The sequence below is a fragment of the Bison bison genome, unplaced genomic scaffold, assembly GCF_000754665.1.
Source record: "Bison bison bison isolate TAMUID 2011002044 unplaced genomic scaffold, Bison_UMD1.0 scf7180017864491, whole genome shotgun sequence".
NCBI classification, from domain to species: domain Eukaryota; kingdom Metazoa; phylum Chordata; class Mammalia; order Artiodactyla; family Bovidae; genus Bison; species Bison bison.
Window position 1 is genome coordinate 15,700,548 of NW_011495050.1, and position 22,330 is coordinate 15,722,877.

Sequence of the window (22,330 nt, forward strand, 5' to 3'; positions counted from 1 at the left end):
AGAAAAATTTTTTTCATTTGCTTGAGAAATTAGATCATCAAATAAGATATTCAATATTCAGTTAACTCAGTATCTGGAAGACCTACCAATAGTAATTCAAGATAATTTGAGAGTCCTTTTGAGACACTGAATTTCTACACCTTCATCCTGCTTTTTATTTTTTAAATATTTAGATCATAGTTCAGCTGGCCTTAACCTTCATGGGTCTATTCTTCTGGGCAATTTCTTACCTATATCTGTAACTTTCCCTTCTCTATTCTCAGCTATTCTAGTACCTTTCATGCTTTTTTTTTTCTCTTTCACCATCTTAAAAATAATACTCATCAGTTCAAATATTAACATTTGCTATCTAGAAATGTCATAAGAAAAGGAAATACATGCCAATAAAAAAGGGAAAACATGTGGGAAGGGGATACAGAAAGGTCTGAAGAAAAGAGGAAAGAGAAAAGGCCAGGTTGCAATGTTTGTGTAGGCACAATCACGGCCACGTGTGCATGTCAAACAGAAACTCACTGATGATTAAACACTGACCTCTTTGGACTTATATGAGAAATTTAGCCTATTCTTTGAGGGAAGTAAATTAGCTTATTCGAAGACAAACCTTCTGAAACTCTCTACTCTTCTCCCCACTATCAATCATTTCCCTCTCTGCTGAATTACTCTCAAATTATGCTGCTATTTTGCCCATCTTAAAAAAAGCCCTCTTTGACCCAATTTACTCCATAGATGAGCAATCCCTTCTGTTGCTCCCTATTCTGGATTAAAAAAAAAAAGCTCCTTGACTTTTTCCTTATTCACCATTTCTAACTTCTGCTTTCCCAAGTTCTCAACTCAACAGCTTTCCTATATGGGTGGGACACTAAAAAAATGCTGATTGGAAGTGCAGCTTGTCAGTTGTCATCTTGACTTTAAGAGCCTCTAGTTGAGCCGATTTCTAGGAGAATTCTTAACATGAATAATTAGGTGTTTTCTCCTGGGTCAATGTACTTTTATAAAAGACATTATTTTGGTTCTACCTTTATTCCTACTTCATGAAATATTCATTATCACCAACTACATTTCAGGGGTTCTGCACTATAAGTTTTGGGCTTCTCAGCTTTTCCCAATGTTAGCCTTAGCTTTCTTGGGTCTGTCAAGTTGTCTGCTTTACAACTTCCAAGATATTTTAGCTGTTATCTCCTCTCTGTATTCCTTTAACCTATATTGTCCTTCTAAAAAAGTCACTTTACTGTCATTTTAGTTGAGCATCAAAAAGGAATTGACCTTAATGGCTGTGTTTAATCTGCTATTTTAACTGGAAGTCATGTTTTTAAGATGTCTGAAATACTTAGGAACATCTAACTTATGGTTTGTTTTCAATGCAAGTTAATAGGTTGTTGCAAACATAATTGTGATTTCAAACCATGAATTTTAAGTCACTATAAATAGATTCAAACATATCTTTATTAATCAAAATAGGAACCATTACAGTCAACACATTTTTGCCAACAAGTGTGTGTGTGTGTGTGTGTGTGTGTGTGTGTTAGTCTCTCAGTCATGTCTGACTCTTTGCAACCCCATGGACTGTAGCCTGCCAGACTCCTCTGTCCATTTAATTCTCCAGGCAAGAATACTGGAGTGGGTTGCCATTTCCTCTGCCAGGAGATGTTCCTGAGCCAGGGATCAAACCCAGGTCTCCTGCCTTGCAAGGAGACTCTTTACCATCTGAGTAACCAGGGAAGCCTACTCCAGGTTCCTGTAGGAACCTGGAATAAGCTTATTTCTTTAGCATAAAAATCTGTGCTTCAGTATTCAATGAACTTTTGGTAAGTATTTTCTGCCTTCTGCTGGTTGTGGAAGCGTTTCCCCTGCAAAACGTTGTTGAGATGCTGAAAGAAGTGGTAATTGCTGGCAAGAGGTCAGATGAATACGACAGGTGAGGCAAAACTTCTGTAGCCCTTTTCATTCAGCTTCTGAAGTGTTGGTTGTGCAATGTGCAACTGGACGTTGTCATGTAGAAGAATTAGGCCTTTCCTGTTGGCCAGTGCTGGCTGCAGGTGTGGCAGTTTTCGAGATATCACATCAATTTGCTGAGCATACTTCTCAGATATGATGGTTTTGCCAGGATTTAGAGAGCTGTAGTGGATCAGATGAGCAGCAGACCACCAAGCAGTGACCATAACCTTTTTTTTGGGGGGGGGTGCAAGTTTGGCTTTGGGAAGTGCTTTGGAGCTTCTTCTCAGTCCAACCACTGAGCTGGGCATTGCTGGTTGTTGTGTACAATCCACTTGTTTTACACCCCGCAATCTGATTGAGAAATGGTTCACTGTTGCATACAATAAGAGAAGAAACACTTCAAAACAACAATTTTTTGATTTGCTGTCAGCTCGTGAGGCACCCACTTATTGAGTTTTTTCACCTTTCCAATTTCTTCCAAATGCCAAATGACCATATAGAATTGTCAATGTTGAGTTCTTCAGAAACTTCTCTTGTAGTTGTAAGAGGATCAGCTTCGATGGTTGTTCTCAGTGGGTCACTGTTAACTTCTGATGGCCAACCACTGTGCTCCTCATCTTCAAGGCTTTTGTCTCCTTTGCAAAACTTCATAAACCACCACCTCACTGTATGTTTGTCACCGGTTCCTGGGCCAAATAGGTTGTTGACATTTTGAGCTGTCTCTGCTGCTTTATGACCCATTTTTAACTTGAATAAGAAAATTGCTAGAATTTGCTTTTTATCTAACCCCATTTTCCCTAGTCTAAAATAAATATACACAGCAAGTAATAAGTCAGTAGCAAAAAAACATAAAGCGAGAAATGTGCATTAAAAATGTATAACATAACCACATTTAATAATGTATTCCAATATCAAATGACAAAGTTCAACAATGTAAAACCTCAATTACTTTTGCACCAACCTAATACTATTTTAAAAAATTGAAGTATAGTTGAGTTACAATATTATATAATGGAAAGACTGAAAGACTTTTTCTTGGTCTCCAAAATCACTTTGGATGGTGACTGCAGCCATGAAATTAAAAGATGCTTGCTCCTTGGAAGAAAAGCTATGACAAGCCTAGACAGCATATTAAAAAGCAGAGACATTACTGCCAACAAAGGTCTGTCTAGTCAAAGCTATGGTATTTCCAGTAGTCATGTATGGATGTGAGAGTTGGACCATAAAGAAAGCTGAGTGCTAAAGAACTGATGCTTTAGAATTCTGGTGTTGGAGAAGACTCTTGAGAGTCCCTTGGACCGCAAGGAGATCAAACCAGTCAATCCTAAAGGAGATCAGTCCTGAATATTCATTGGAAGGACTGATGCTGAAGCTGACAATATGTAGGTCACCTGATGTGAAAAGCTGAATGATTGGAAAAAATTCTGATGCTGGGCAAGATTGAAGGCAGGAGGAGAAGGGGACGACAGAGGATGAGATGGTTGGATGGCATCATCGACTCAATGGACATGAGTTTGAGCAAGCTCTGCGAGATGGTGAAGGACAGGGAAGCCCGGTGTGCTGCAGTTCATGGTGTCACAAAGAGTTGGACATGACTGAGCAACTAAACAACAACAAATGTCCCTCAAACAGGACACCTAGGGAGTGAAAGGGAACCTCAGGGAATGTCTGAGGGGCTGGCGGTTTGAAGTAATTACATGTAGTTAGACATTCTCTGGTGTGATTATATAGGACTCCAGAGAATAAGCATATCTGTTACCTGAAAGGAATACTGTAACAAGGTGGAACGGCTTATTGAGTCTGTTATTAGGACCCACTCGATAATAGTGCTATGTTGTTTATACTACACTATCGATAGCATATTTCATCAGCAAGAACTTTGATAGAAAAGAAAGACAAATTATAACTATGTCTGGATATTATTTACTATCTCCAACTATTATTAAAAAGGTCCCTAGAGAAGTCGAAGGTCTTTATTTCTAATCTACCCCAGTTTTCTCTAAGAAATCTACTTGCTTTGTGACCACTTTGTGATTAAGTCTATAGACTTCTCCAAATTCTCCCTGTTCAATACATTAGTGATTCCTTCATAAATGAAGCCTGCTTGTCAAGTGATAAGCTATAGCAGTTAATTTCTAAAAACAGGAAGTACAACACTGCTGCTGCTTTGTAAGTTACTGTGTCTACTTTATATAAAACGTGGTGCTTTCCCTCTAACTACACTATTATTAAGTTCTACTCCTAAACCTAGTAAGAAATTTGGCTTTTTAAGGTGGGCAAAGCCCAAATTAAAGAGTTGTAGAAGACTTCTTATTTAATTTTGTTTAATGATTTCCACTGTTGAACACTTGTCCTTGAGAACAAATATACAGTAAGCTCTGTAATGACAGGGCGTTTCTGTCTTGTTCCACATGCTAGATAACCATTTATTCACAGAATAAATGTGAAAGAAAATTTCATTGTGCAGTTTTGCTATTTTTAGCTGCCATACAGAACAAGTGTCTTATTTTCGTCTTATTATTAAAGTTTATATTTCCACATAATCTTGTCTTATCTAGTAGGTCTTTGTTATTTTTATTTCTCTCCAAGTAAGCTATCTTGAGTCTTGAACAATATTTGTTTTCCAATACATTAAAAAAATTAGTTGTCTGGCTTTTTTTTTTTTATCACTTATCAGATAGTATTAGAAAATTTATCAGTCACTGGCTGGAAAATGTTCAATATTCTGTTTTGTTTTGTTTTGTTTTTTCCATATGAGCTTTGCTTTTGAGAATCTAAATATTGTCATCTTACAGCAAGTAAACATGAGATTAAATTATTATAATTTTATTTTACTCATCTGTTGTCATGTTTAAAGTGAAAAAGGTATTTGCTTCTAGACATTTCTACTAATAAAATGAGAAATGGAAACAAGAAAAATAAAAAAAATTAATAGAAGTAAGATAAATGTTTTAAATATTTTAAAACCCATATCACAACATCAAAATATTACAGACAGCTATTATAATGACAGCTCTTAAAGTTCAAGGTTAGCAATTTCTGGTGCTTATTCCATAGAAGGGACACTATACAAATATCCAAACTAATTCTTATTTGCATGAGATTCTACCATTTGGTTAATTTTCCAAATGCTTCACTAGTAGGATCCTGCTTTCCCTAACTATGACTGACATTTCAAGCATTAATAAATGAGAAATAAAAAATAGGCATAATTTCAAAAACTTACTTCTCAGCTTCACGGATACTGGGCATATTTTTTTTAGAATTCAGCCTTCTGCAGTAGTGGGCTGGCAGGTTGTCTTTCAAACACTCTTGCTATTTCATTGGGTTTATTTCCATCCCAAATTCTAAATCCAAATACAGAGTGTCTTTGAATAGCATCATTTTTTCTCCATCTTTAGCACTCACATACTGAAGTGAGAAGTCTACACCTTCCCACTTGTCTTCCTCTGACTAATTTTAAGAAGATTTTAAAGCTGGGTAAGACAGTGATAGCCAAAAGAATGAAGCAACAAGTATGTGTTTTAGGTTCGAAAGAGCAAGTTATTCATTTACTCAAGAAATGTTATGAGAAGTATTTAGTTACTTAGATTAAACACAGTCAGAGGGAAGAATATTTAAATATGTTAGCCCCAAGTTGTTTCTCATGAAATATTAGCTTCAGTAATATTACGTTTTCTGAAATACAAAGTATATTTCTTCATCAAAAAATGAAAAAGATAACAGGAAATCAACAACAAGTGCTATTGAGAATGCAGAGGCACAAGTGCTCTTAGAACCCTAGGGCACCGTTGGCAGGGCTATAAAACGGTACAACCACCATGCAAAACAGTATGTCAGTTTCTCAAAAAAATAAAAGTAGGACTACCACAGCATCCGGGAATGCTACTTCCAGATCTACATACAAAACAATGGAAAGCTGGGTCTCAGAGAAATATTTGCATACCCATGTTCATAGCAGCACGGTTCACAATGGCCAAGAGTTGGAAGCAACCTCAATGTGCACCAAAGGGCGAATGGATAAATGAAATGCAGTGTGTACATACAACACAATATCACTCAGTCCTAATAAGGAAGGAAATCCTGTCACATGCCACAATATTGAGGGGTCTTAAGAACACTTTACACTAAGTGAAATAAGTCAGTCACGGAAAGACAAATATTTTATGATTCCACCTGCATGAGGCATCCAAAGTAGTCATATTCATAAAAACAGAAAGAAGAATGATGGTTAACAAGGGCTAAAAGGGAGGGGAAGATGGAAAAAATGTTTTATGCAAGATGAAAAAGGATGTTTCCTAACAAGGTGAATATACTTAATGCTACTGATATACAGTATATACTACTGTACGTGCTACTGTACATATACATGTACTGTAAATATACAGTAATGCCACTGTACACGCAAAAGTGGTTAAGATGGTAAGAAAAAGGATATATTGTTTGAAAAGCTTCCTATTTAAACTGTTCTCTGCCTATCATTCTGTGTGTTCAAAATCATAGGGGCTAGTCATACACAGGACGTAAATGGTGGTCATTAGGATATATTTTCCAGGCTAAATCATCGATAATGCAAGCAGCTGGAAGTCTGTGGTCATTCAAAACACACACACTTCTGCTGTGAAAATTCTTGGGTTTTTGACCAATCATCACTACCCCCAAACTTCACTGATTTAAAGAACTATGCAGCTCATGAAGGCTAAATTGCACAAAATCAAGCACAGAGATAGCATAGTGATTAAGAATATGAGCTCAGAATTCAGCCTTTCTGAGTCTGGATCCTGGCTTCCCTACTTAGAAGCTCTATGCATGACTTTGGAAATTCCTAGCTTTTCTGAACTTTAAGCTTTCTCTCATCTGGGTGGTAAAAAACAAGTTGAAATTACTTTGTGTGGCTCTCATGAGCAGTACATCCAGTGAACCATGCAAAGGCTTACTGTACATGACAGTACATATGTGCTGGCACATGACACTTAAACGTTGGCTATCGTTATAACTTTTCCTTTTTTGGAAGAGATATTTGAAGCTATAGCTTTCTTCTCAATATTCTGAGTGGGAAAATGAGTCAGACTGTTTTAATGAGTCTCCAAAATCAGGCTTTATAATTACTTTGATTTTGTAGATTATCTGGTTCCTTCAAATATTAAGATATTAAATATTCAAATATTAATGGTATTAATTTTTACCATTGTTACTTTCAAACTCTATGAGATCTTTTGAAGTAGTAAGAGAATTCTGTTTTAAGTAGTAATAGAAAGAATACTAAACTTGTAGTAAGTTGCCATATGACAGGGTAGATATGCTGCTGACTATTAGCTAAGTTACACTGAGTACATGTATAAACTTTACATTTTGTGTCAGTATCTTCATATGGAAAATTAGATTAATTTCTATTAAAAGCTTGAAAATTAAATATGATCAACTGTAATCATGCTTACCAAAAACAGCTGTAAACACTACTATTGTACAAATATAAGAAGTTTATTAGAGCTATTTGATAATTAAGATGTATGGATTAAGAATCAAATATATATAGGATGTATGTTATTAGTAACTGTTCATTGTGGAGTCATTGCATAGGGCAAAAAAAATGTTAGCCAATTACATGCAGGTTTGCCTTGACAGATGAAAATGGTATCTTTGTCTTGTACATGGACTCAAAGTGCAAACTCAGCTAGACTGTTAACAGGTTAACCCAGAAACTTGGGTCCATGGAACAGCCTGCTCTAAGATTTCCATTCTAGTCACTGCTTCTTCCAGGTTCCTACAATCTTTGGGCCCTTCAAACACAGACTGAAGAAAGATTTTATTAGTAGTGAATTTTCTCCCTTCTCATTAATAGAAATAGATGCCACATAAAAATGGGAGCATTCAATAATTGTGTAAGGGAAGCTATATGTACTTAACCATCTTCTCATAAAGATTCACAAGTCTGGAAAGTAGTCATTTAGACAAGATATTCAATTTTAGACATCAACAAAAAATTATCAAATATCATCATTGAGGGATAACATAACAAAGGCTAATATTTGAGTGCTTTTCTGTGTTGGGCATTCTGAGCAATTTACTTGCTTTATTTAAGTTAATCTTTACAATGATTTTGAGGCAGATATGTTCTATTCATACTATATATAAGGAAACTGAGGTATACAAAAGTAAAGAAACTTACCTAAAGTCACACAACTAGTAATGGCTGAACTAAAATTTGAGCTCAATCCTCTGACTCCAGAGCCAGCAAACTCAGCCACATGGCTTTCCAGCAACCTTCCCCAAACACTCTGAGATGAGCAGAGATGTAAAAATAGTCACTCACCCTCCCACTTTGGCTTAGTTTTCCTACTTAATTTTATTTAGCTAGAGGCTGGCAGTCCCAGGAATCTGCAAAATGAGGGCTAACCCTGGGCTCAGGTAAGATGAAAGGATACGGAGAAGAGCCAGAAGGTGATGCGAATCAGAGGTGAGGAATTTCCAGGGTCAAGGAACAGCCATTACAGGATGTCAGACAGAACGGGACAAGTTTCAAGTGGTCACTGTGCACCAACCATAGCCACAGATAGGGAATCACAGCAAAAGCCAAGCAGCAAGCCAGGAACCAGTCAGCTCAAAAATTCTGGAATCAAAAAAGCCATGGCTAGAAGCAGGCAAAGGAGTAGGGAGTCAAGAATGTCAAGACCTAGGAGGGGGTCAGTCCAAGTCAATAAAAAAAGAGGGAGCATTTATCTCAGGAGGATATTTCTATTTAAGAGAAAGATTGAAAAGATTATCTAAGTAGGAACTAAGGTCAAAGGTGCCAATTATAGTATTAATAGTAGTTGAGTTCAGATGATGGCAGAAACAGGGAAGAGAGTCAACAGGAAGTCAAGGACAACCTTGTTGACAAGAACAATGCAAACACCATGTAAATACTTTTGAACTAATGAATAAGTAAATGACAGATGAGTTAAGTATTTTGCTAACTAATGAACTGAGTACTCAAGAGTCCAGACCTCAGATGCAAGCTGGACAATGGAACTAACCTATGTTACAAATTAACAACTGACCTATTTTACAACCACATTAAATATGTAAGATTTTTCTTCCTGTCACATTTTTACAATGTACATAAAGACACACATACACACACATACACATATATACAATTATATACATACACTCATAGAGTATATATAGTAAATTTTTAATTCCTTAAAATGTTGACAAGGAAGCTATGCTGAAACATGAGAAGAACTGACTGATTCGTATTCCTGAACCATACGGAACTATATATATCCTATATATGAACTCATTTCTTTACGAAGTAGACAAAGTTCTGATAACTTCTATCAGAGTAACCATAATATATCCAGTGCTAACTTAACTAGAAGGAAAATTATCAAGTCTTGTATTTCTGCTTTAGGAAACTATGCTGTTTCAGTTAGTATAGCCAGGAGACAGAACAGAATATAAGGAACAATTTAGTTATAAGGTTTAGTTCAGTTCAGTTCAGTAGCTCAGCTGTGTCCAACTCTTTGTGACCCATGAATCACAGCACACCAGGCCTCCCTGTCCATCACCAACTCCCAGAGTTTACCCAAACTCATGTGTATCGAGTCGGTGATGCCATCCAGCCATCTCATCCTCTGTCATCCCCTTCTCCTCCTGCCCCCAATCCCTCCCAGCATCAGAGTCTTTTCCAATGAGTCAACTCTTCACATGAGGTGGCCAAAGTATTGGAGTTTCAGCTTCAGCATCAGTCCTTCCAATGAACACCCAGGACTGATCTTCTTTAGAATTTACTGGGTGGATCTTCTTGCAGTCCAAGGGACTCTCAAGAGTCTTCTCCAAAACCACAGTTCAAAAGCATCAATTCTTCGGTGCTCAGCCTTCTTCACAGTCCAACTCTCACATCCCTACATGACCACTGGAAAAACCATAGCCTTGACTAGACAGACTTTTGTTGGCAAAGTAATGTCTCTGCTTTTGAATATGCTATCTAGGTTGGTCATAACTTTTCTTCCAAGGAGTAAGCATCTTTTAATTTCATGGCTGCAATCACCATCTGCAGTGATTTTGGAGCCCAAAAAAACAAAGTCTGACACTGTTTCCATTGTTTCCCCATCTATGTCCCATGAAGTGATGGGACCAGATGCCATTATCTTCGTTTTCTGAATTTGAGCTTTAAGCCAACTTTTTCACTCTCCTCTTCCACTTTCATCAAGAGGCTTTTGAGTTCCTCTTCACTTTCTGCCATAAGGGTGGTGTCATCTGTATATCTGAGGTTATTGATATTTCTCCCGGCAATCTTGATTCCAGCTTGTGCTTCTTCCAGCCCAGCGTTTCTCATGATGTACTCTGCATAGAAGTTAAATAAGCAGGGTGAAAATATACAGTCTTGATCTACTCCTTTTCCTATTTGGAACCAGTCTGTTGTTCCATGTCCAGTTCTAACTGTTGCTTCCTGACCTGCATACAGGTTTCTCAAGAGGCAGGTCAGGTGGTCTGGTATTCCCATCTCTTTCAGAATATTCCACAGTTTATTGTGATCCACACAGTCAAAGGCTTTGGCATAGTCAATAAAGCAGAAATAGATGTTTTTTTGGAACTCTCTTGCTTTTTCAATGATCCAAAGGATGTTGGCAATTTGATCTCTGGTTCCTCTGCCTTTTCTAAAACCAGCTTGAACATCTGGAATTTCATGTAATGCTGAAGCCTGGCTTGGAGAATTTTGAGCATTACTCAATAGCACGTGAGATGAGTGATTACCACAAAGATAGCAATTGCAGAAAGTAGCTACTGGAACAAAAGGAATTGGTTGCATTTATCAAAACAAAGGAACTTAGAGACATTAGATATTAGAATGAAGATATTAGAATGAAACCTGGCTTTATTGACTACACCAAATGACTGTGAGGATCACAACAAACAGTGGAAAATTCTTTTTGAGATGGAAATACCAGATCCTCTGACCTGCCTCCTGAGAAATCTGGAAGCAACAGTCAGAACTGGACATGAAACAACAGACTGGTTACAAATCGGGAAAGGAGTACGTCAAGGCCATGTATTTTCACCCTGCTTATTTAACTTATATGCAGAGTACATCATGAGAAATGCTGGGCTGGATGAAGCAAAAGCTGGAATCAAGATTGCCAGGAGAAATATCAATAACCTCAAATATACAAATGATACCACACTTAGGGCAGAAAATGAAGACCTAAAGAGCCTCTTGATGAAAGTGAAGGAGGAGAGTGAAAAAGTTGGCTTAAAACTCAACATTCAGAGAACTAAGATCATGGCATCTGGCATGGCATCCCATCACTTCATGGCAAATAGATGGAGAAACAATGGAAGCAGTGACATAGTTTATTTCTGGGGCTTCAAAATCACTGCAGATGGTGATTGCAGCCATGGAATTAAAAGATGCTTGCTCCTTGGAAGAAAAGCTATGACCAACCTAGATAGCATATTCAAAAGCAGAGACATTACTTTGCCAACAAAGGTCTGTCTAGTCAAAGCTGTGGTTTTTCCAGTAGTCATATATGGATGTGAGAGTTGGAGTATAAAGAAAGCTGAGCATCGAAGAATTGATGCTTTTGAAGTGTGGTGTTGGAGAAGACTCTTCAGAGTCCCTTGGACAGTCCCAGTCCATCCTAAAGGAAATCAGTCCTGAATATTCATTGGAAAGACTGATGCTGAAGCTGAAACTCCCATACTTTGGCCACCTGATGTGAAGAACTGACTCATTTGAAAAGACTCTGATGCTGGGAAAAATTGAGGACAGGAGGAGAAGGTGACGACAGAGGACAAGATGGCTGGATGGCATCAGTGACTCGATGGACATGAGTTTGGGTAAGCTCCAGGAGTTGCTGATGGACAGGGAAGTCTGGCGTGCTGCAGTCCATGGCATCACAGAGTCAGACAGGACAGAGTGACTGAACTGAACTGTGCAGCTACTCATGTGTGTGTGTTAAAGTCACTTAAGTCGTGTCTGACTCTGTGTCTTTATGGACTGTAATCCGAAAGGCTCCACTGTCCATGGGATTCTCCAGGCAAGAAACTGGAGTGGATTGCCATGCCCTCCTCCAGGGGATCTTCCTATCCACGGATTGAACCGGCATCTCTTATGACCCCAGCCTTCACTCAGGAAAGAATGTGTCTTCCTTTTGTGCCCACTATGGGCAGAGCTCCCTGGTAGCTCAGCTGGTAAAGAATCTGCCTGATATGCAGGAGACACCTGTTAGATTCCTGGGTTGGGAAGATCTGCTGGAGAATGGACAGGCTACCCACTCCAGGATTCTTGGGTTTCCCTGGTGGCTGAGCTGGTAAAGAATCCGTCCGCAGTACGAGAGACCTGGGTTCAATTCCTGGGTTGGGAAGATCCTCTGGAGAAGGGAAGGGCTGCCCACTCCAGTATTCTGGCCTGGAGAATTCCATGGACTTTATATTCCATAAGGTAGCAAAGAGTCGGACAGGATGAGCGACTTTCACTTTCACTTCCTTCACTTTCACCCACTCCAGTATTCTGGCCTGGAGAATTCCATGGACTTTATATTCCATAAGATAGCAAAGAGTCGGACAGGATAAGCAACTTTCACTTTCACTTCACTTTATGGGCAGAGCATAAAGTTGCTTCACAGTGATGCAGCCATAGCTGTAACAGAGCTAAGATGGGGAGTGGGTTTGGATCTGTGAGACAATAACTTTAAAACTGTCACTTGAAGAAATATGTTCAGTGTAACTTCTTATTTAATAAAGGAAATCGTGTAATTCAGCTGTTCATGACTAGTTTAGAGAATCTGCAGATGATGAATTATAAGCTATTAAAGGAAATATTTTGTACATTTAGTAATTTTCTAGAAAATATTATGAATTCTTCCAAGTAAAAGTAGTTAAAAGTTACTCTCCTAAAATACAAAGAAAAATAATTTACACTGAAGAATGCTACAAAAACAATTTAAATAAACCTATAGCTCCTACATGCAAGATGACTATGTATGAAAAAATTTAAATACATTTTGGTTTAAATTGTTGATGTTCTAATTATGTCTGAAACAATTTTAACTTGTCAAATGTCTGTAATATTACTTACATAGCACAAGTACTCTAAATATATAATGATGCTTTAATTATCTAATTTAAGAATTTCCTTTCTAATGTTAGAATGTATGATCAATCATTATGATCATTACTTCAAAAAACAAATAATTTAAATAGAATACAAGAGATATCCCCAATAGACTATTGCCTAAATACTGATGTTTTTTACATCACTGCTAATTATGTGTTTTGCATCTCATCTAGTTTCCATTTTAAATGTTACAAATACTGCACGTTTATTTTTACTCTGAATAAAAATCTTTTCAAAACAGATTATACTTTTCAGGTCTTCTGCAGTAGAGTCTCTGGATCTCTTCTGGCTAACTTGGCTATCATTGTAAGTACAAATGATTTACAATTCCATATATTACCAATAATTACAAAGTAATAATTTCTATTTCTAAATTTTCCAGAATATTATTCCAAAATAACATAAACTTTACTTTCTTTATTAGAGTAATAAATATATATTTTAGAAAATTTAGAAGATACAGAAAAAGTAGGAAAACTTATCTTACCACAAGCTAATATTTTAGTGCTTTACTTCCAAGATGTCTCTTTTAAATTTTTAAAATCATGATTGTGGTCAAATTCTATGTTCAAAGTTATATCCAGCTTTTAATTATTATAAATGGTAATTTTCTGTGATATTAATTTCCTTATAAAAGTAATCTATAAGGTCTTCTTATATACACTTTCAATAGATGAGCTATAGTTGAATTAAACACTATTTTTACAAAAAGCTACATTTTAAAGAAAATAGACTTTCAGGTTGTTGCTGTGTGTGTTATAAACAACACAAAATCTTTCTCTTTCTCTGACAACCTCTTACCAACCTACTTACCTACAAACCTATTATTTGTTGTTAATATGTCTGTCACTGTCTTCTAATTTGCTGTTTTTAATCTGCCATTGACTGGGAAATCATATAGTCAAATGTGTCAGGATTTTATCTAACTTCAGAGTTAATGCACTTTGAAATGAGAATGTTAAGTCTGTGCTCTGAGAAAACTGCATGAGCTTTGGTACATAAATGAGGTGCCATGTATGTTAGCAATTCAATACCTGCTCTCTCACTCTTTTTTTAAAATCCAGTCTTCAGGATTCTTGGCTGAATCAAGTTGGTTGGTATGATTAGGTAGGTGTCATTGAGTGAGACACCACATGTTCACTTTGCACCTGCTTTAGTGACTAACAACTGGGGACATGAGAGTTTATATTTGCATTAAAACAAAGACTGAAGATCACTATAATAGAATTTAACATGGACATGAAAACCTCACTGGTACATGAAGCTACACTCAGGCTCATCAGGCTTCGAGGATTTGAGAATGCCCTTCTCCATGGAATCAAGTGAGACAAATTTATTTAATTATAATAATGCTAGTGCGAGTGATATGAAAGAGATCAATAGAACTAACAGGAGAAATATTCATGACCCTTTGTGGAAAGTGCATTTGTGGATTTAGCATTACAAATTTAGAGTCTCTAAAATGTTCTTACCTTGTGATTCAATTTTAAGACCCTAATCTAATAATTCAAAATATAGGCAAATATTAATACATGAAGATATTCATAGCAACATTCTTAATAGCAGCAAAGACCTAAATATCTAAGCATTTGATACTGGTAACATGCTGAATAAATTCTGGTATTTCTACAGGTTAAGTTAATGCATACATAAAAAATATTTAGTACACTATTTCAATGACATGATAATAATGTATATTACCAGTTTAAAAAAATGCAAAACTCTGTCCAATTATCTCCATGATGAGAAAGTCTCATGGAGAAAAGCCATAAAGTAAATGTGCCAAAAAATCTTCACAATGGTTATCACTGGCTGATGGAATTATGGTTGTTACCTTCTTTATATTTGTCTGTACTTTCCAAGCCTCCAAAAATATACATTATGAAGAATCAGAAACAAACAGTACATGTTATAATTATTTTAAGGGCTGGATTCTGTAACCCATGGTAACTGAGGTAGGACGTTATTTTTGTGTGCAAAAATAAAATCTTATATTCTGTCCATGATACTTTATATTTGGACAAGTTGGTGTACTAACCGTTAGAACTGGCCAGATGTAACTTAGCTTGGGTAGACAGGCAGTCATGCAGCCTCCTTTCTTCAGAGACGCTGTGCTAGAGTTTGCTAGTTTTCTCCCTAATATCTGTAGTCATCTCCTATAGAGAAACTTGGTTTAACCAGGAACAAGTCTGTTCAACAAGACTTTGTCTTCCAGCCTTCCTTGGGTCAAGGGGTGGCCACGTGATTAGTTTCTGGCCAGGGAGAAATGAACAAAGCAGCAATGTGGCAACTTCTGGGTCATGCTCCTACAAGGAAAGGTCTGTCCCATCTCTCCATTTCATCTCTTCACTGGCTGAAATGCAGATGCTGCAGTGGACACTGGAGAAGTCTTTTTAGATCAAGAGATGGAAGATGAATATTAAGATGCCAGAGGAACTAGGAGTCTGTACTCTTGACACTAAGAAACCTGCCCAGGGGATTCCTTACCCTCAGACTGCTATATAGGACAAAAACAAGTGCATTTGGCCTTTATCATTAGTTCAGTTCAGTCACTCAGTCGTGTCCAACTCTTTGCAACCCCATGAATCGCAGCACGCCAGGCCTCCCTGTCCATCACCAACTCCCGAAGTTACCCAAACTCATGTGCATCGAGTCGGTGATGCCATCCAGCCATTTCATCCTCTGTCATCGCCTTCTCCTCCTGCCCTCAATCTCTCCCAGCATCAGGGTCTTTTCCAATGAGTCAATTCTTCGAACAAGGTGGCCAAAGTATTGGAGTTTCAGCTTCAGCATCAGTCCTTCCAATGAACACCCAGGACTGATTTCCTTTAGGACGGACTGGTTGGATCTCCTTGCAGTCCAAGGGACTCTCAAGAGTCTTCTCCAACACCACAGTTCAAAAGCATCAATTCTTTAGCACTCAGCCTTCTTTACAGTCCAACTCTCACATCCATACATGACCACAGGAAAAACCATAGCCTTGACTAGACAGACCTTTGTTGGCAAAGTAATGTCTCTGCTTTTGAATATGCTATCTAGGTTGGTCATAACTTTCCTTCCAAAGAGTAAGCGTCTTTTAATTTCATGGCTGCAGTCACCATCTGCAGTGATTTTGGAGCCCAAAAAAATAAAGTCTGACACTGTTTCCACTGTTTTCCCATCTAACCAGATGTTCAAGAGGCTGGTTTTAGAAAAGGCAGAGGAACCAGAGATCATATTGCCAACATCTGCCGGATCTTCGAAAAAGCAAGAGAGCTCCAGAAAAACATCTATTTCTGCTTTATTGACTATGCCAAAGCCTTTGACTGTGTAGATCACAATAAACTGGAAAATTCTGAAAGAGATGGGAATACCAGACCACCTGACCTGCTCTTGAGAAACCTGTATGCAGGTCAGGAAGCAACAGTTAGAACTGGACATGGAACAACAGACTGGTTCCAAATAGGAAAAGGAGTATGTCAAGGCTGTATATTGTAGGAAAAGGAGTATGTCAAGGCTGTATATTGTCACTCTGCTTATATAACTTCTATGCAGAGTACATCATGAGAAACGCTGGGCTGGAAGAAGCACAAGCTAGAATCAAGATTGCCGGGAGAAATATCAATAACCTCAGATATGCATATGCACCACCCTTATGGCAGAAAGTGAAGAACTACAGAGCCTCTTGATGAAAGTGAAAGAGGAGAGTAGAAAAGTTGGCTTAAAGCTCAACATTCAGAAAACGAAGATCATGGCCTTTATTATAGCAACAGTCAAATTAGTTTCTTAACTCGTGCTGCTTCTGTCTGGCAGAAGCAGCTGGATTTAGTTGATTACTTTTAGAGGATTAGTTCACCATTAATTACACCAAAACTAAAATCACTATATTTAGTAGCAATTTCTCAACATTTAAGAGCTAATCTTTAATAACCCATTCTGTAGGCCAATTAATACAGCTATTTGAGGGTACAGAGTGCCATGCTACTTGAAACCAGATGTCCCAGAAGCCATCTAAGGTCCTTCAATGAATGAATGCCTTTTTTTCTCCCAAATTAAATATCACTCATATGACATATGGTTAAGACTCAGTTGCTGAAGAAAATTCAAAGTATTTATTGGGATAATATTGGGAGCACTTTCAGGTGACCTGACTTTTGACACCAGTGCTGAAAAGAGAATCAGGTTCTCAACTGTTCACAACGGAATGTCAGGCACTTCAGACCTGACATCTTAAGTGTACAGAAATCTTGCTTTACTTTGTATCTTAGATGCTGTCCCAAAGAGAACTGAACCACAAACTGACTGCAACTGAATACCACTCAAGCATTTAAAATGGCTTTCTTTGAAAGACTAATGGATATACTAGAAATCTATTCTAGATTCTCTAAATCATCATTAAAACATGAGAAAACAAACAAACAAACAATATATATGTAAAGTTAGTATTTGGTGTTTCTTACCTACTGCAGCAGAATTGTTACTGAATACATTGTCTCTGTTAGTTATCTTTAGACAAAATTCAATTCAATAATCTCTTTCTCCAATTTCATCTCTAGAAGTATAAGATGAACTTCAAGTTTTCTTTTTTCAAATATATATAAATATATTTATTATTTTTTTCATACATATATACATAAAACCCAAAGTTTCCCATCTGTCCTTTAGCCTACTACCATATATTCCTTCGATCCCTGGTAAAAGCACTCCCATTCTTGTACTGGTTCCATTCCTCTCCAACACAACCCATGTACTTTGAGGGTAACTGGCTTGACCTCCAAATTAAAGAATCAATGGTTCACACCTAAACTAATTGGCCTAACCCAGATCTAACCACAATACATTTATGGAGATAAGGGTGGGCAAGTGCTCTAAGCTGATTAACTTAGGCCAAAGCTCAGGATTTTTGAGAGTAGGAAAGCTGTACACTTTTTTGCTAAATGAGATAGCATATATGAGATTCAAGCTCAAGTCCACAACCATTCACAACAGACTGTTAGCTAATGCAGATCTGACATGTTAATCGTAAAGAAACCTGAATGTGGACTAAAGTAGCCATCCTGGGGCTGAGGTGGAAAGCTCACAAAGAATGGGTCAGCACTGAAGAAGCAGAAACAAGCAATGCAGAGGGCATAAAAATGGGTCCTTCTGCTGTCATTTAAACAGACAGATCAGGCCTGATAAAGACAGCAAGAAATTGAGACAAATTCCGGGCTAACCTCCAACACTAATTTCACCTCACATTCGTGGATATCGCCAATCCCCTTTTAAAGGCGGTCCTTGGTTTTTAACTAGTTACACCATTTCACAGTTTACTTTCATAAACCTCTGCAATAAACCTCTCCACACTGCATGGGAAAGCGGTGGCAAAGAAATCTTTATTGATTCTCTGTCTACTTTGAGTCAGGCATTCAATGTATACTGTTTTGTCTAATCTCAAAACTGAGAAGGTCAGGTTCTCCATTAACAGACATAGAAAATGAAGTTCAGAGAAGATCCCCACGGTCACACAGCGGTGACTCCCGGTGCTGGGAACTGAATCTCCGAAGCTCAGTTTCTTTCTATTATACTAGGTTGCTTTAGATAAGTAATACTGATAAATTCCAAACAAATAAAAACATTGAGATATCATTTCATATGTGAGTTTTTGAAACATTAGCCAACACCTACCTCTTTACATTTCTATAAAACTTGAAGACTTAAAATTTTGTTTTTGAAAAACAGAATTTTTCAGACCACTCAGAAATAACTTCAATGTCAAAACAAGGCAGACAGCACTGACTTATAAAGAGAAAAAAACATGAATGTGCTAAATCTGAACAGTCTGACAACTAGTAACTATTCTTCCTCAATCTTTATCCTCAGTAGGCTGTCTCAAATGATTCTTTATCAAAGAGCTGTTTTCAGAGTTTTTCCCCATCCCTTTAAGCTAGCCAGGGTCTCAGAGTTCAAATCTATCTCGATTGTTAAAGCAAAATTCTTGGCCATTCTTCTGCTTTCTTACTGTAATTTTCCCCTTGATTTCTTGGCAACTTTCTTTTCCATAATAACCTTCTTCCCCTGCAGATAGAGGCCAGCTTCTTTGCTGACTTTTATATCATCATTTCCTAGGAGGCAATGAAGTTCAACTTTCCTGTTTTTTTCTCTCAGCTTCCTGTTTAACTCTTCTTTTTAAATGCGCTTGCTCCTCCCTTCTCTAAATTTTCACAGTATTACCCCAACCTCTTTCTTGAGTATTCATGTTGTCAACTAGCTCTCTTTGAGCTGCTTCTTAAATAGTGAAGTCACGTCTAAAGTTCTTGGTAATCATAAACTGATCACGTCAAGTTGAGCTCTATGGAATACAGAAAGTATTTCGGTGTTGTTATTCAGTCACTAAGTCATGTCTGACTCTTTGTGACCCCATGGACTGTGGCCTGCCAGGCTCCTCTGTCCATGGGATTTCCCAGACAAGAATACTGGAGTGGGTTGCTACTTCCTTCTCCAGGGGATCTTCCAACCCAAGGATCAAACCTCTGTCTTCTGCTTGGCAGGTGGATTCTTTACCACTGAGCCACCTGAGAAGCCCACATAAAGTATTGGGCTGGTCAAAAAGTTTGTACGGGTTTTTCTGTAACATCCTATGGAAAAATTCATTTTGGTGAACCCAATACAATGCCACTGACTTTGTACTTGCAACACTATGTAGCCTAGAAATATCTTCAAGGGGGTGTGGGGTGGAAATCTGAAATCTCAAGACAGACACAGTAGAAGTAGCATTAACGGTTTTCCTGAATGTCAAAGTCAGAGCACACTAGGAAGCAGAACTGGATATTCTCATATTTGTTGTTCACATAAGGGAGGATGGATAATAAAAATGTGAGTCACAATCATGGTCAGGGGGTCACAGGGTCACACCATCAGAGCCGCACCATGACAGCGTACTGACAAGAATGTAGTAGCTGTGGAAATTATGTAAGGCCGCATTCAGCTGCAATGTGTTCTGGTTATTTTAAAGCATTCGCACCTAGAGATATAAATAATATTTACCTTGGTAAAACAGCTCCCACACAGACATTTCACACTTGATGCTTTAAGAGGAAAATATCAAACAGGCTTACAAACATTTCACAAAGTTTTATAGTTTTCTGGGTTTCATAAGTTTGGGATTGATTTAAATGGGCACCGTCAAACTACACAAATGTGAAATATGGTTTACTGAAAATGATTTTAAAGTAGAAGGGTAGGATGTCAAATTGAGAGTATTGATGTGAATATCAATGGAATATGTATGGGGACTTTCTTGTCATTTCTCCAAAGTTAACCAAATCAGTGAAACAAACAAAACAGAACTCTACACACTGTTTTAGCAAGATTTTATCCTTTCTGGGTTACTTGATCTTATGTCTCATAAAAAGTGTTTGGAAAGACGTCCTAGGCTGGTTATGTAGCATGTAGAAATAAGTATTTTAAACATTTAGTGTTTAGTGATCAACTTTTTAAATTAGTTTTTAATTTTTTTCAACTTAACACCTATTAGTGGTGCTCGTGGTAAATAACATGCCTGTCAACGCAGGAGACGCGAGACGACCCCTGGTTGGGAAGATTCCTTAAAGTAGGAAATGGTAACCAATCCAGCATTCTTATCTGGAAAACTCCATGGACAGAGGAGTCTGGTGAACTACAGTCCATGGGGCCACACAGAATCAGCTATGACTGAGCATACAACACCTAATAATCCATGAGAGTGACAGGGAAACAGTCAATCTCTGTTGACTGGATTGTGAATCAACATAATCTTTTGAAAAATAATCTGGAAATATGTAATAAGTTTCTAAAATTGTGAGTGGGTTACTTCAACTTGGTGATTCCCACCTCGAATTTATCCTAACAAAGGATATATTTATCCTAACAAAGTCATAAAAAGGAGAAATGCATAGGTTTAATTGCATGGATTTTGCTTAAAATACTGTTGTAGGTAAACATGAACAAACAAAATCTTTGAAGTCCCATAACAGAGGATCAATTAAGTTGCAATATATCTATACTATAAGATACTATATAATCATTGAAAATGATGCTACAGAATCATATTTATTGGTACAAAAATATATATATAGGAATATAGTAGTTAAAAAGATTGTTGTGTGTATATTCTGTGATTGGCATGTTCTAGATGCTGTAGCGACAGTAGTGAACAAATCTAAGCACATCCCAGTCCTTGCAGAGCACACATACTGCTGCTCATCTTAGAATCTTACAACATCAACCAATTTTGTTAAAGTGTGGTGGCTCAGCTGGTAAAGAATCTGCCTGCAGTAGAGGAGACCCTGGTTCCATTCCTGGGTCAGGAAGATCCGTTGGAGAAGGGATAGGCTACCCATTCCAGTATTCTTGGGTTTCCCTGATGGCTCAGCTAGTAAAGAATCCATCTGCAGTACAGGAGACCTGGGCCAATCCCTGGGTTGGGAAGATCCCTTGGAGAAGGGAAAGGCTACCCACTCCAGTACTGTGGCCTGTGTGTGTGTGTGTGTATATATATATATCTGAATCACTTTGCTGTACAGCAAAATTAACACAACATTGTAAATCAACTATACTTCAATAATAAACATTTGAAAAAACAAAAGGTTGTCTAGTATTTAGGAAGCATGTCACTTTCTCACGATTCAGGTACATTTCATTTACAAAAAATAAAGCCATTATGACCTTATAGACAAAAAGAAAAAGAAATGTCAGACTGGATAATTGATTTCAATAGCTGCCATTACTCTTTTCACCAAGACAACTCAGGAGAAAACCAAAATTATCTTTTAGGTTTCACCTGTCACTGTTCTACATTTTATCATCCTTCTAGTTCAGTCACCAGAACTCCAACTTTTTCTGTAGGAGCCAGAGGTCAGAGGCCATGGAAAAAGCAGATTTGAGATTTCCAAAATGATGCAGGATAAGAAAAGGAGTACAATTTATGGTGGACCGTGTTCTTGCCTGGAGAGTCCCAGAGACGGGGGAGCCTGGTGGGCTGCCGTCTCTGGGGTCGCACAGAGTCGGACACGACTGAAGCGACGTAGCAGCAGCAGCTGAGTCATAAGTGAGCGATTCTGTACTTGGAGTTTTTAACTTCCTTATTCATAATTCCACCAGGTAGGTGATCTCCATTTGTTACACATCAGCAATCATGGAAAAGGTATTTTGTTTGTGTTCACACAGCTACAAAGTGAGGAGACAAGATCTGAAATCATATCTGGGTCCACAATCAGTCCTCCTTTCATTACCTTGGTTGGCAAGGCAGAAGAAAACAAGGTATAATAAAGCCAATGACCTAAAAAGCCACAA

At 37.7% G+C, this 22,330-nt stretch overlaps 1 protein-coding gene across 4 annotated transcripts in view; it reads right to left on the reverse strand.

Annotated features, from left to right (window-relative positions):
* OXR1 (oxidation resistance 1) overlaps positions 1-22,330 on the reverse strand; it is a 446,019-nt gene that overhangs the window by 200,711 nt on the left and 222,978 nt on the right. For 2 of the 4 annotated variants that reach the window (XM_010863474.1, XM_010863473.1), the window contains exon 1: positions 5,162-5,449. The exons of the other annotated variants lie outside the window; for them this stretch is intronic. The gene's annotated coding sequence lies outside the window, so the exon portion shown is untranslated. Of the gene's footprint in view, positions 1-5,161; positions 5,450-22,330 lie in introns of those variants that run through there. 4 annotated transcript variants of the gene reach the window in all.